Consider the following 11,620-nt stretch of genomic DNA (forward strand, 5'->3'; position numbering starts at 1 on the left):
GCTCCAGCCTTGGGCTTCTCCCCTGCTGGGGCCCACAGACAGGGATGCCAAGAGTGTTTATTTCTTTCACTGAGGTTTTTCTGTTGAGATCCTTTTGAAAATCCGAGCCTAAGGGATTAACAGTGTTGATCATTCTTGAGAATCAGGACACTGGTGTTGTTAAGACTCAAAGCAATGGGTTTTTGCAGGTTTCTGCTGGGAAAAGGGAAAAAAGGGCTGTGGATCGAAGGTCTCATTTTCCCAAACACAGAAATAATTCCTTCTTGTGGCCATTTCTAGAAACTGAGGTCAATTCTTGTACTTATTTTTTGAACAAGACTTTTTAATGAGTTTTTACAGACAGATGCTTTTTGTAAACCACTGAGAGAGAGCAGGGGCATCCACATTTCAGCACAACTCACACAGTCGCGTTTGGGAGGAGCTGAATGCCCCCACTCCTGAGAGAAAGTCTATTTTCATGACATGACACTCTTCTCAATACTGTATTAGCCATACTTCTTGGTAAAATACTGATTTCTGTAATTTGCAATAAACTTTTACAGGCCAAACCCTGAACAGGGCAGTTGTCATCAGTCTGTGAGAGCTCCAGATTTGCCTTTCTGCACTGTTCCAACCACATTTTCCAAATGTTGGTTAGTGCTCCCTGTGACTGATGTATGTGGGATTTTGCTGGGATCTAATTTTTATTTGTTTGTAAAAAAACTGTCTGACAATAAATTTAGATTCCTACTTTCCATAATTTTTCAACCATAATAAATTTGATTATTTCTTTTAATTGTTGTTGTGTAAAAAATGTCATTGTGCATGTACAAATTACTGCCCCCTTCCCATTTCCCCAGCCCTGACTTCACAGAAATGATCAAATCCTGAGCATTTTTCTCAACTCTGGCTGCAGTTAATGGGAGTTTTTTCTGTTAAAAAACTTTCTGAAATGTTTGGGGACTTCAGGATTAGATTTGAGTAGTGTTCAGAGGGCAGGATAATGCATCGTGCCAGAGGCAGATTCTGACCTCATAGTCTAACTGGACATGTGTCCAGTCTAAATATAGAAGCTTCCCCCAAGTCACCCAAGGGATTATTTAATTTTCACCACATTTCTCCTTCCATCCCCATGTATTTTTGTACCAGACGCTCAACACACCTGTCCCCATGTCTTTACAAAAGTGCACATTTTCTATCAGATTATTCCACTCCCCTTCACCTCTATAAATTCTTGTTTTTCTAGTAAAAGATTTCAGGCATAAAGATATTTTCCTCTTCTTTTATGCTGTATGCCATGGTGTGTCCACCAGGCCCTTCAGATCTCAGGCACACCATTAGAAAAACCTAACACTCCGTATCCCAAATGGGTCACTTCCCAAGCCTAGTGCTGAAATCCTTTTAGCTAATACTGTTCAGGTGACTTAGTACTAAATTATATTTCAGAAAGATATGGCCTGCCCTTTACTTTTTCATGGGCCTACCATTCAGTCAGTTTTAAAGCCGTAATTCTTTTGGGGGTTGCCATGGAAACGAGTTAGTGTTGCAGGGCTGCCTGGTGCAAACGAGCAGAGTGCTCATACATCATGTTCCTGCTGCTGGCTCCTTGTGCAGCGGGGCTGCTCTGGTTTCTCCTCTCCCATGATCACGGCCAGAGCCCTGTGCTGCTTTAGCTCCTCTCCCCAAAATTTCCTCAGCGGCACCAGAGGAGAATTGAAATTGTGGATGCTCCGTTCGTCCTCGCTGTTGGCACCAATCAATGCAGGCCCCAGTTTGGGGATTCCTGCCCTTTGAAGAGCAGCTTTGTGAGGCCTGGGCTTTACAGCCTGCAGGGAAGGGATTGCACTGCAACACGGGCAGAGCGGGGCTGAAATGTCCTCAGCATAAACAATGTGCCTTTCACACAGGACAGGCACCTCAGCAGCAGGCACACCATGGGCCCAGGGGAAAACAGCCTGGTGACCCAGCTGGCCACTGCAACAGCAGCTTGGCAAATGCTCAGAGTTAGCAGCCTTGCCTTAACTGCTCAAAAACTGACAGTGCTTTGAATAAGAAGCTTTACCAAACACTAAACATTAGAAAGAAAACGCCTCAGGTATCTCCACTGACTATCTCTGTGTGTGCTAGACATATCTGTAGTCTATATATGCTTTTAGAAAGTTATCTCTAAATAAATATGTTAAATATATCATCCTGATATTCCATTTATTGTCTGATACGCTGCCTAACAGTACAGCATTTAAATTCTTCAAATGGCATGGTTAACACCCATTATCACATCCTATTTTTTTAACTTTATTTCAGAAAAAAATTTATGCAGGGGAATATTTTGTAATTTGAAAAATTTATTTCTTCTTGACAGACTACGGTTAAAAGGCAGGGTCAAAGAAAGGCTGTTGTAGTTTTAAGATTTCATGCCATAGACCTGAGGCTTCTGGGAACCTGGTGTTTCCTCAGAAAGCTTCCAAGAAAATACCTGATTAAAATCTTTTTTATGTATTGGCAAAACTCTGTTACAATTTAAGATGACAAGAAATTATTCAGGATGCAGTTGTCATGTTACTCTTTTACTAGTGCTGGTTAGGACTATAATTAAGGTAAGAATAGGAATTATTTATAGGGAAGATGCCACATTTAAAGACCAGGTTTGAAAGCATTATTGAATGTAGACAACACACACAACCAAATAAACTTCTTTTCTGTGCCTCTTAGCAAAGCACCATCAATGAGATGCATTAAGATTTTATCCTATCTTCACTAAACTGATGGCTTCCCTTGCACTGATTATGGTGATCAGATGTGAGGCACCCCCATAAAAGGCTCCTTTAGCACAAGTGATCTCACTGCTTTTGCAAAAAAATGATTAACAAATGAAAGGCATGGTGTGGCAATGTGGCCACGTGCTGCAGCACAGCCACCAAGCTCCCCCAGACATGGCTTAAATGAGGAGAGTGCTCCCTGTTGTTTTCTATTTCATTTCATGCTCAGAATGCTCTTCTCTTACAGGAATGTGCAATACCCGTGGCTTTGACCCGAACACTCCACAGTTCCTCTGGCCAGTGTAAGAGGAGCAGGCTGATGGCTGCATCACGTGGATGCTGTAGACTTTGTTAAACGTTTTAGAGCTGTCCAAGTGGGTCCTGGACCCAAAAGGTGGAGCTGTACCAAAGCTGTACACACAGAGCATCTGGGAAGCAAAAAAACTCGGAATGGGGCACTGCCTGTCCACCTGAGCTGCAGAATGAACTTTGCCTGCACCTAGGAGGGAAACTTGACCCTTATAAAAAGTGACTACCTTCATTTTATGATTGTAATGTACTAATAGCAACTCTTGGTATAACCTGCAGGGCTGGAAATAATGAGGGAACCGAATACAATACTCCCAGGGCATGGGCTTAAAGTGATAACTATTCAAGCGTAGCCTTTGACTAATGCAGCTGCTCTTGCGCATCAAATAATGTCAGAAATGCCACACTTCATAAGATAGGGCTATAAAGCTTCATTGTGATCCTTCAGCCCAAAAATCCACGCTCAAAAAGCTAAAAAGTTTTTAAATGTGCTGCATGTCATGTAGGGAAACGGACACAGGAATGGAAAACATTCCAGATCACCTGCATCACGTAAAAATGTGTTCTCCCCTGTCAGTGTTTTCAGACAAACATGCCAGCACACATTGCTTTCTTACTTTAATCTCTGCAGTTTTGTTTCTGCAGTATTAGATTAGCCAGATAAGGGTACTGGAGGGCAGCCAACAGCAATACCTGGAGAACAGCATGGATGCATCTTAAAGCGTTTGGATCGTGTGCTCCAAGCAAGCATCTTGAGTCTGATCCATCCTGAGTTTAGCCATGTTGGCAGCCAGGACAGGAACAGCTGAAGAAAATGCAAGCACAAACATTTTCTGCTTAGCAAAGGACCAGGACATCAGAATGAGCCCTCACACTGATTCTTGCAAGGAAAAGCACCTGCTTTTGTTGTGTTTTCTGGGACAATTCCTGCGATAATGATGGTGTTACAGAAATAGTCATTCAAGGGAAAAAACACATCTCAAGCATGGGCTGAAGCAGCACCTGTGTTTGCCTGGGTTTGAGGGGACAAAGTCCCACTGTCACTTGCTAGAGGCTTGCAAACCAGCTTCTAGCTGTGCCTGTGGAAGGAGCAGGTGCCTCTGAGGGCACACTGGCCAGTCTGGGAGTTTAATTAGACATTGCAGCCCCTATTCCAGGTAAATGGTCTTGAAGTCAATTAAATGCAAGATGATGATTTTTCTTTTTTGTGAAAAGATATTCTGGTCTCTTTCTTCCTTTTTTTTTTCTTAGCTGGTAATTGGTATTTTAAAACCAATTGTCACTGCTAGTTCAGGTAAAATAATTTTCATGCTTACCAAAACTCAGAAGTGCCTATCAGTCTGAAATAAAGAGTGCCTTTTTATTTCATTAAGAAAGTTCAGGCAAGCTGTTGTTTGCCAGTTTGCTGCCACTGGGAAAGCAGCACTTCCCTAAAGGATGGTGGGCCACATTCAGAGCTGATGTGGCAGGCAGGCACCCTGACTGCTGTACCATGCTCTGCACAAAGCTCCTCTCCTGGGCCCACACAACCCAGGTGAACTGGGCAGCTTTTCAGAAATACAGTGGGATTATCCTAAAAGGCCACAATTTACCAACACTTGCACTGCATCTTAAATATCCAGTTTTCTCTAGAGATGTAATAGGCAAGCTCTTACTCTTCCTTAATGTCTGACTCCTGTTGCCATACAATGCATCCTGTTCAGCAGCACCCCAAATACTCTGGTCCAACACACAATTTATTTACCCTTCAAGGGTGATTTGCAGTAACTTCAAATGACCAAACAAAAGTGTTTGCTCCTCTCTGCAAGTCGTTGTCTACTGCAAACAACCCTTAACCTCTTCTTCCTTCCCCAACATGTAACCACAGGTTGCTGCAGTTCTGGCTCCTGCTGCCATCAGTAAACACCGTGGCTTCCTAAATCACTGCTCCTCAGAGGCATTTCCCAGACTTCTTCATGCTCCATAGGATAAAGTCAGAGGGTTCTTCTGCTTGTTTCTTTCTTTTTTTCTTTTTTTTCCTTGTTTTTGACAAAGCAAAATATATTTCAATGTGCCTTTATTGTTGGTTAATGAGCTATTTGTTGCACAATAAGCATTTCACAAGAGCGATTTCAAATTCTGCTTCAAACAATCCATTTTAGCATCCAAATATATTCCCAACCTGGGTGCTCACCAGTGCTGTCAGACCTGCCACCCTCCTCTCCTGCATCCCACTCTGGATGTGAAATTTCAGCAAATATTACACAGCATCTTGCAAGATATTTTCAGTTTTAGCATCCTTTGACAACATAAGAGGTTCTTCAGCTCTCTCCATCCAGCCCATGCAGCCCCAGGAGGAGGGCAAGGCTCTGCCTGGGAGGTTGGGGACACCTGTGACAAACTCTGGGGTTGCAGTGCATGTCAGGAGTCCAAATCTTGTTTTCAACTTTCACTCCTCTACAATTTTTTCCTGGAAAATATTCAATACTGAGGCAATCATTTGCTCTCTTTTTTTATTACCCTTGGCTCTTCTCTGTTATATAAACCAGCTAATTTTCAAAGTCATCTTCTGACACAAAGGCATAGACAAGCTGGGCACAAAAATGCTCTGGGCAACATTTCAAAGCAGTGGCAAAGCTTCTTGATGGTAAAAAAAAGTTTTAAAAAAGCCTCTCTTGTTCTTCCATGCAGTGCCCAATTTTTGTTTTGCTGTATAGTACAAAGAAAAAAATATTTTACCACTAATGCTATCAGCAGTGCATTAAGTGAAAAAAGAACAATGGTACCTTTGAAGGGCTGTTCTTGACAGAATTAGGAACACATATGGGCAGTACAGTGACTAAAATTCATGTCTGGCCAACATTTGCTGGTGTTTATCCTTGACTATTGCTAAAGAGACAGGTGTGTTTATATGTATGTGTATATATATATATATATACACACACATATATATATATTAGATTTGTGGAGTTTTCTGGGTGAAATAAAACCAAATACTCCCTAAGAGCTTAAAGCAGAAACCTCATTTCAAACCTTCCCTTTAGGACAGTGAGTTAAAACCACCCAGATGGTCACATCCTGTGTATTAATACACTTTTTCATTTGAAGAGCTGCTGAGCTGGGCTAAGGGACTAAACCTATTGAAAGTGCTACGTTTCCAACACTGCTTCTTATTATTGCTTCTTTCTTTTATTATTGGGGGTGTCTTGGTGTGTACCAGGTGTCATCATGGTGGAGAAAAGAGAATGGCAAAAAACTAAACCTTTCTTCTCAAAGGACAATGTTATAAAATATCAACTCTTAAAGGCCCAGTAAGGAAAAAACTTTTAGGAACATGATTGACTAGTAGATTGCAGCCAGAAAAGCTTTCAAAGCATCCAATCTGGGCCAGTGACTGGAAAAATAATATCTGTATGCCCTAGAAAATGCAAGAGAAAACATGTTTATTTGTGCATGATTGTTTCTTTCACTGACTTTTCTTATATACCATGAAATATGTATGGTTTTGTAAAAAATTAGTGTGTGTCTATACAGGCATTTACAAAAAATACCTCATTTTAAGAAAAAAAAAATCATTCCAGACTATTACTGGGCTGAGTGCAGTCATTAAGCATTATACACTGATAGCTTATTGTTCACTTATGTGATAATTTTACTTCCAATTATATCTGGGTAATGAATAAAGACAGTTAAGACTTTAACCTATTTTCAGAAACCAGAGTTCTATCAACATGCAGTTATTTATGCTAATGAAAATAATGATCTTTTTATAGTGCTTGTCACTGAAACGGAATGATGTCCTGCCAACTGTGCATGTTTGCCAGTGGCTACAAATTAATCAGCTAAACTGGAGTGGTAATTGGAGTAGAGACAAGTCAAGGGTCAGCCAGGCCAGCTCTGGCAGAAAAGCTTTTGAAGATGAATGCCCTGTGCAGCACAGAAAACAAAAGAACTTGTTTATATAATGCCGTTGTTTAATTAAATCTAAGCAGCTGTTTCATTAAGAGGTCTCTGAAGATGAATGTGGAAGGTGATGGGCAGGGGAATCAAAATGTGATGATGATTGTGTTATACAGGATTACGCTGTACATTTACCTCACACCTCACACCTGCCTAATGAAATTATTCCATCGAGCTCGGGATTATAAACTGCAGACAGACAGCAGAGTGCAACCCCTGGCACTGAGCACACACATTTGGAGGGGCTGGCTCAGCCTGACTGAGCCTGAGCACAGCTCCACCTCGGTGCTCCACAAGTGGCTGCCCATGGCAGATGTCCCTGTGTACCAAGTGACATCCTCACTGTCCTCCCCTGTTTTATTTTGGCTCTCTGTCAGGGGTGAAACACGGGAAGTGCTTGGGCCTTGCTTTGCTCAAACAGCTTCTTTTTTTTTTTAATCTTCTTTCTTTTCACCTTTTTACCTCCTTGGCACCTTCTCTGCTGTTTCTTTACCTTGTAGGCACAACTAGCAGTTGCTCTGGGCAGAATGTGTGACTGTGCTGGACATTTCTCTGCACCAGGGGTGGATTCCTCCTGGCAACCACGGCACTGTGGTTTGGGGAGAGGCTTGCAGGGAACTGTGATGGTCCCATAACGTGCTGCAGAAAAGGGATGGAGGAAACCTCCAGAAGTGCATCTCCACAGGCTGAAAACCACTCTGTTCTCCTTGAAGTTGACCCAGTGTGGAAAATTCCCTGCTTTTCATCCCACCCTGTGCTTGTGCGAAGAGCTTAAGCAATTATAGAGGGAGTGTTCCTCTGCTGCAGGTTCAGAAGCTCTGGTTGGCTGGGTAGGAAGGAGCAGCCATGGACAGGAGCCTGGAAATGTCACAGGAATAGTAGGAATTTGATCATTATTCAGGTATCTGACATTTTAAAATACACTGTTAACCTCCACAGTTACAAAGGACAAACTGGAAAACATGGCAGCAGTCTCCTGTAAGGACTCACAAACCATAAGACAGAGAAAAAATACACCAGACTTTCACATTTCTAAAGCATCCTCTGATTTTCTGCATTGGCTTTGTATTAACACAAAATTCAGAATTTTGCCACCAAAGGAGTTAGGGGTCTGGATGGTGAAGGCTTTCCTTGCTTTTTCAGTCCAGGCTGCAGCTCAGATCTCATCAGAAGCTGCAGACTCCCTGCCTTGGGAGCCACGGGCAGCAAGGATGCTCACGGACACCCTGGTCCTTGCAGCTTCTGATACACAGCTCTTGCCACATCTAGTGAATATTTTCAAGAGTTTTCATGTCCCCATTAGTAAAAAAAAAAAAAAAACACATTCTGTTGAAGGTCCTGGTCTTGAATTATGAGATCCTTAAGTATGTTTGCAGTATAGATAATATAATATTTAAAAACTGGCACTGGTTGAAAAAGTTTTCACAAGGGTTTAAATTTCCTCCAGAAAAATGTATTTTATGACATTCAAAGCACATTATGGGAGTATTCCATTTTTACTTTCTTTTATTCAGTGCAGACTCAAAGAATATTTCCTCAATGATAGATGTGGAAGCATTTTGCCTACAGATGAAAAATAAATTTACAAATTCTAATTTTCCAATGAAATGTATTACAAGCAATTTATCTTCGAGTCATTCAGCCACTTCCTCTGATAAAATGCTTACATGATGAGAAACTTACCCTAGCCAGATTCAATAGGATCTTTGTCATTCCTTCCTATTTAAGAACTTTCTATGGCCCCATTAAGAGCTTGCACTGCTGTGTGTTGTTAAAGGCAGAAGCCTCATTGCATCCCAAAAGACACCACAAGGCATTCCTTTGGGAATATCTTTCTTTCCTTAATAGGTCAACAATTTTGATCTGTGCTGGATGGGAACAAGAGCAGGAGAAGGAGCTCACCATCCCTATTTAAAGGATGTTTAACAGGCTATTGACAAGCCACCTTTCATCAGGGATCACCAGGTGTCTTCGGGCTGTTAGAACACAAATCCTGTTCCTCTTGCCTTACAACACCGCTCCATTTCAGAGGTGTTTGTGATCCTCAAGCTGAAGGGCCTTTCCCCAGGGTGTCTCAGGGTGGATAACAGCAGGAATCCCCCAGCCCTGTGCTCAGCGAGGCCCTGCTGTCCTTTGTGGCCATGAAGGTGAGCTTCTGAAGGATCCAGCCTTATTTGAGTAAAGCACTGTACCATATCCTATTAAATTGGCACCCCTGACTGCTTCTGTGAGCTTGGCCCTGTGCAATTTTCAATAAAATGTAATTATTTTGTAAGGTGTGTAAAGAGCTTATTCAAGGCACATGCTCATTAAGCTCTTTCAGTGGTCATTAACATCAACCCCTAAAGGACAACAATGGCAATAATGCAAGATGGGACTGAGGACTATTGCATTTCTCAGGAGAGCTCAGCAGAGGGATTTAACAGCACTGATCCTCTGTCCCAGCCTTCTTCTACGGCCAGGAGAATGAGGATGCTCAGAATTAGTTAATGATCCTTATATTACTCTTGGACTAATCTGGAAGCTTGGCATTTAATTGGGAAGAGCCTAGCATTCCAGATGGATTTGATGGTGATACACAGGAATGAGTGGTCATTTCAGATCAGTTTGGAGAGGCCAGGTGAGAGATGCTCTGTTCAGACAGCAGAATGAGCCACCATCACTCCAGGGACTCCCTTCAGCTGCAGAAGGGTGGGAATGTGCATGTGCAGGGATCTGTGCAGAGCAGGAAGCTCTGTGTGTGCAGGAGTGTGGAAAGACCTCACCCAGTGGATTCAGGGAGAGATGGAAGGGTGACTGCACGTGGAGGCTGGATGTGCTCCACTGGTTCTCCACCTCATCTCAGAATTAACAGGCTGATCTGGGTTTGCACTGCTGTAACTGGGACCAGGTTCAGCCCTTCAGAGTTCTGCACCATGGTGGTCCCCAAATCACCACGGCTCTGTGTCCTCACAGCTCTCTGCTGTGAGCTCTCAGAGACCAGAATGAGGTCCTGGACCTTCTCTTCCTTCTAGTTTGGAATTAGAGTCTCTCAGCTTGTTCTCCTCTTTCCTTCCAGAAAGACATCATGGGTGTTATATCCTCCTGACCAGACTGATCTGACTCACTTGATCTACTGCACTCAGAAAAAAATAAAAAAACCCAAGGTAATTCTTCCCTGACTCAGAATCTGGAAACAGTGAGACTCCCTGATGTATTTTCAATGAGTTATGTGCTCCAGAGGAAAAGCAAAACACACAAACATTTAATTTCTGTGCAGCCCTGCCACCAGAGCAGTGTCCATGGCCTGAGCCCTGCTGCTCTCCCTCTGCCCAAGCAGCTGCACCAGGCATGCCTGGCACTCCCAAACCTGACTGCCTCCTTCACTGGGGACTTTGAAACGTATTTTAACTCCTGTACTCACAACCTGGGCCCCCTCACTTACCAAATGTACCTGACAGACCCTCCAGGCATCCAAGTCCTGACCTCACCTGGCTGCTCAAAGGACAGTCCCTGTGTGAGCAGGCTCAGCCAGCTCAGGAAGAGCTACAGAAAACTGTACCCCTGAAAAGGAGAATCGTTCTGTCTGTGTGAGGATTGATCCCCCAGCCCACTGGGATGTTATCTACAATGAGAGCTGCCTGGCCAGCATCCAGGCCTGTACTGCAGCTTTGGCCACTCAATGAAAAGCAGAGGCCAAGGGGCAGAGCTCATTCTGCAGAGCTCTCTGGGTATTACAGGTTTAACGAAAGTCTGAACTTTTTTTATTAAAAGATGCTGCTCTCCCTCTGCCCAAGCAGCTGCACCAGGCACACCTGGCACTCCCAAACCTGACTGTCTCCTTCACTGGGGACTTTGAAACATATTTTGACTCCTGTACTCACAACCTGGGCACGTCCTCTCACAGAAGGAACGAAGAGAAAAGGCTGGGGAGGACCATTAAAAGTGGCTGAGCAAGAGGGGAGGAGTAGCAAGCCCTGCCAAGCCCTGCCCCTGTCTGGCACCTCCAGCAGCACCCCAGAGACCTGCAGACACCTTCACCTGCAGCTCAGTGCTCACCTGGCCTCCCTCCTCACCCCTCACCTGCTGCCCCCTCTCTCCCATCAGGATCAGCAGCCCATCTCCTCCTGGACTTCACAAGCAGGTGGCATCCCTCAATGAGGGGGTGACTAAGAACAAAGGGGTGGCAAGAAACCTCTGCTTTGCTCAGCTCTGTCAGTGCTTACAACCCTCTCCCGTGACTGAGGGGTGTCCTGCCAGAGGGCCCACCGGAGCCCAGATGGAGAATCAGCACTATTTCCCCACCTGCCTCGTCTCCCTCCCCAGCCAGAACTCCCTGCCCAGCAGAGCCTGAGCACAAAAGCCACTCATCAAGTTAAAAGCCAGGCTGCAGTGCCAGAGGAGGGGCTGGCAAGAATCATGTAAGATTAAATTCAGCAACGGGAAGGGACAAGTAATGAGGGTTAGGAGTTGAACCAACGGGTCTCTACCCATTTGGCTGCTCCAAGGTTGGCCTCCTTTTTTGTTTCCTCCGGTGTATTTTTAATATCCTCCTACCTCCCTGATACAAATCATTGATTCCTGCTTGGGTACTCGTCTCCTGCAAGATTTTCGAGCAGAGCTGAAGGCTACAAGGTTACTGAACAACAAGCAGA

The 11,620-nt window shown here is 43.8% G+C and overlaps 1 long non-coding RNA gene across 1 annotated transcript in view; it reads left to right on the forward strand.

Annotated features, from left to right (window-relative positions):
- LOC134559625 (uncharacterized) overlaps positions 1 to 10,733 on the forward strand; it is a 251,856-nt gene extending 241,123 nt beyond the window's left edge. Inside the window, exon 6 of the long non-coding RNA XR_010082559.1 lies at positions 2,986 to 10,733. This is a non-coding gene — a long non-coding RNA (uncharacterized LOC134559625). The remainder of the gene's footprint in view (positions 1 to 2,985) is intronic.
- The last annotated feature ends 887 nt before the right edge of the window (positions 10,734 to 11,620 follow it).

Source organism: Prinia subflava, chromosome 17 (genome assembly GCF_021018805.1).
Source record: "Prinia subflava isolate CZ2003 ecotype Zambia chromosome 17, Cam_Psub_1.2, whole genome shotgun sequence".
NCBI classification, from domain to species: domain Eukaryota; kingdom Metazoa; phylum Chordata; class Aves; order Passeriformes; family Cisticolidae; genus Prinia; species Prinia subflava.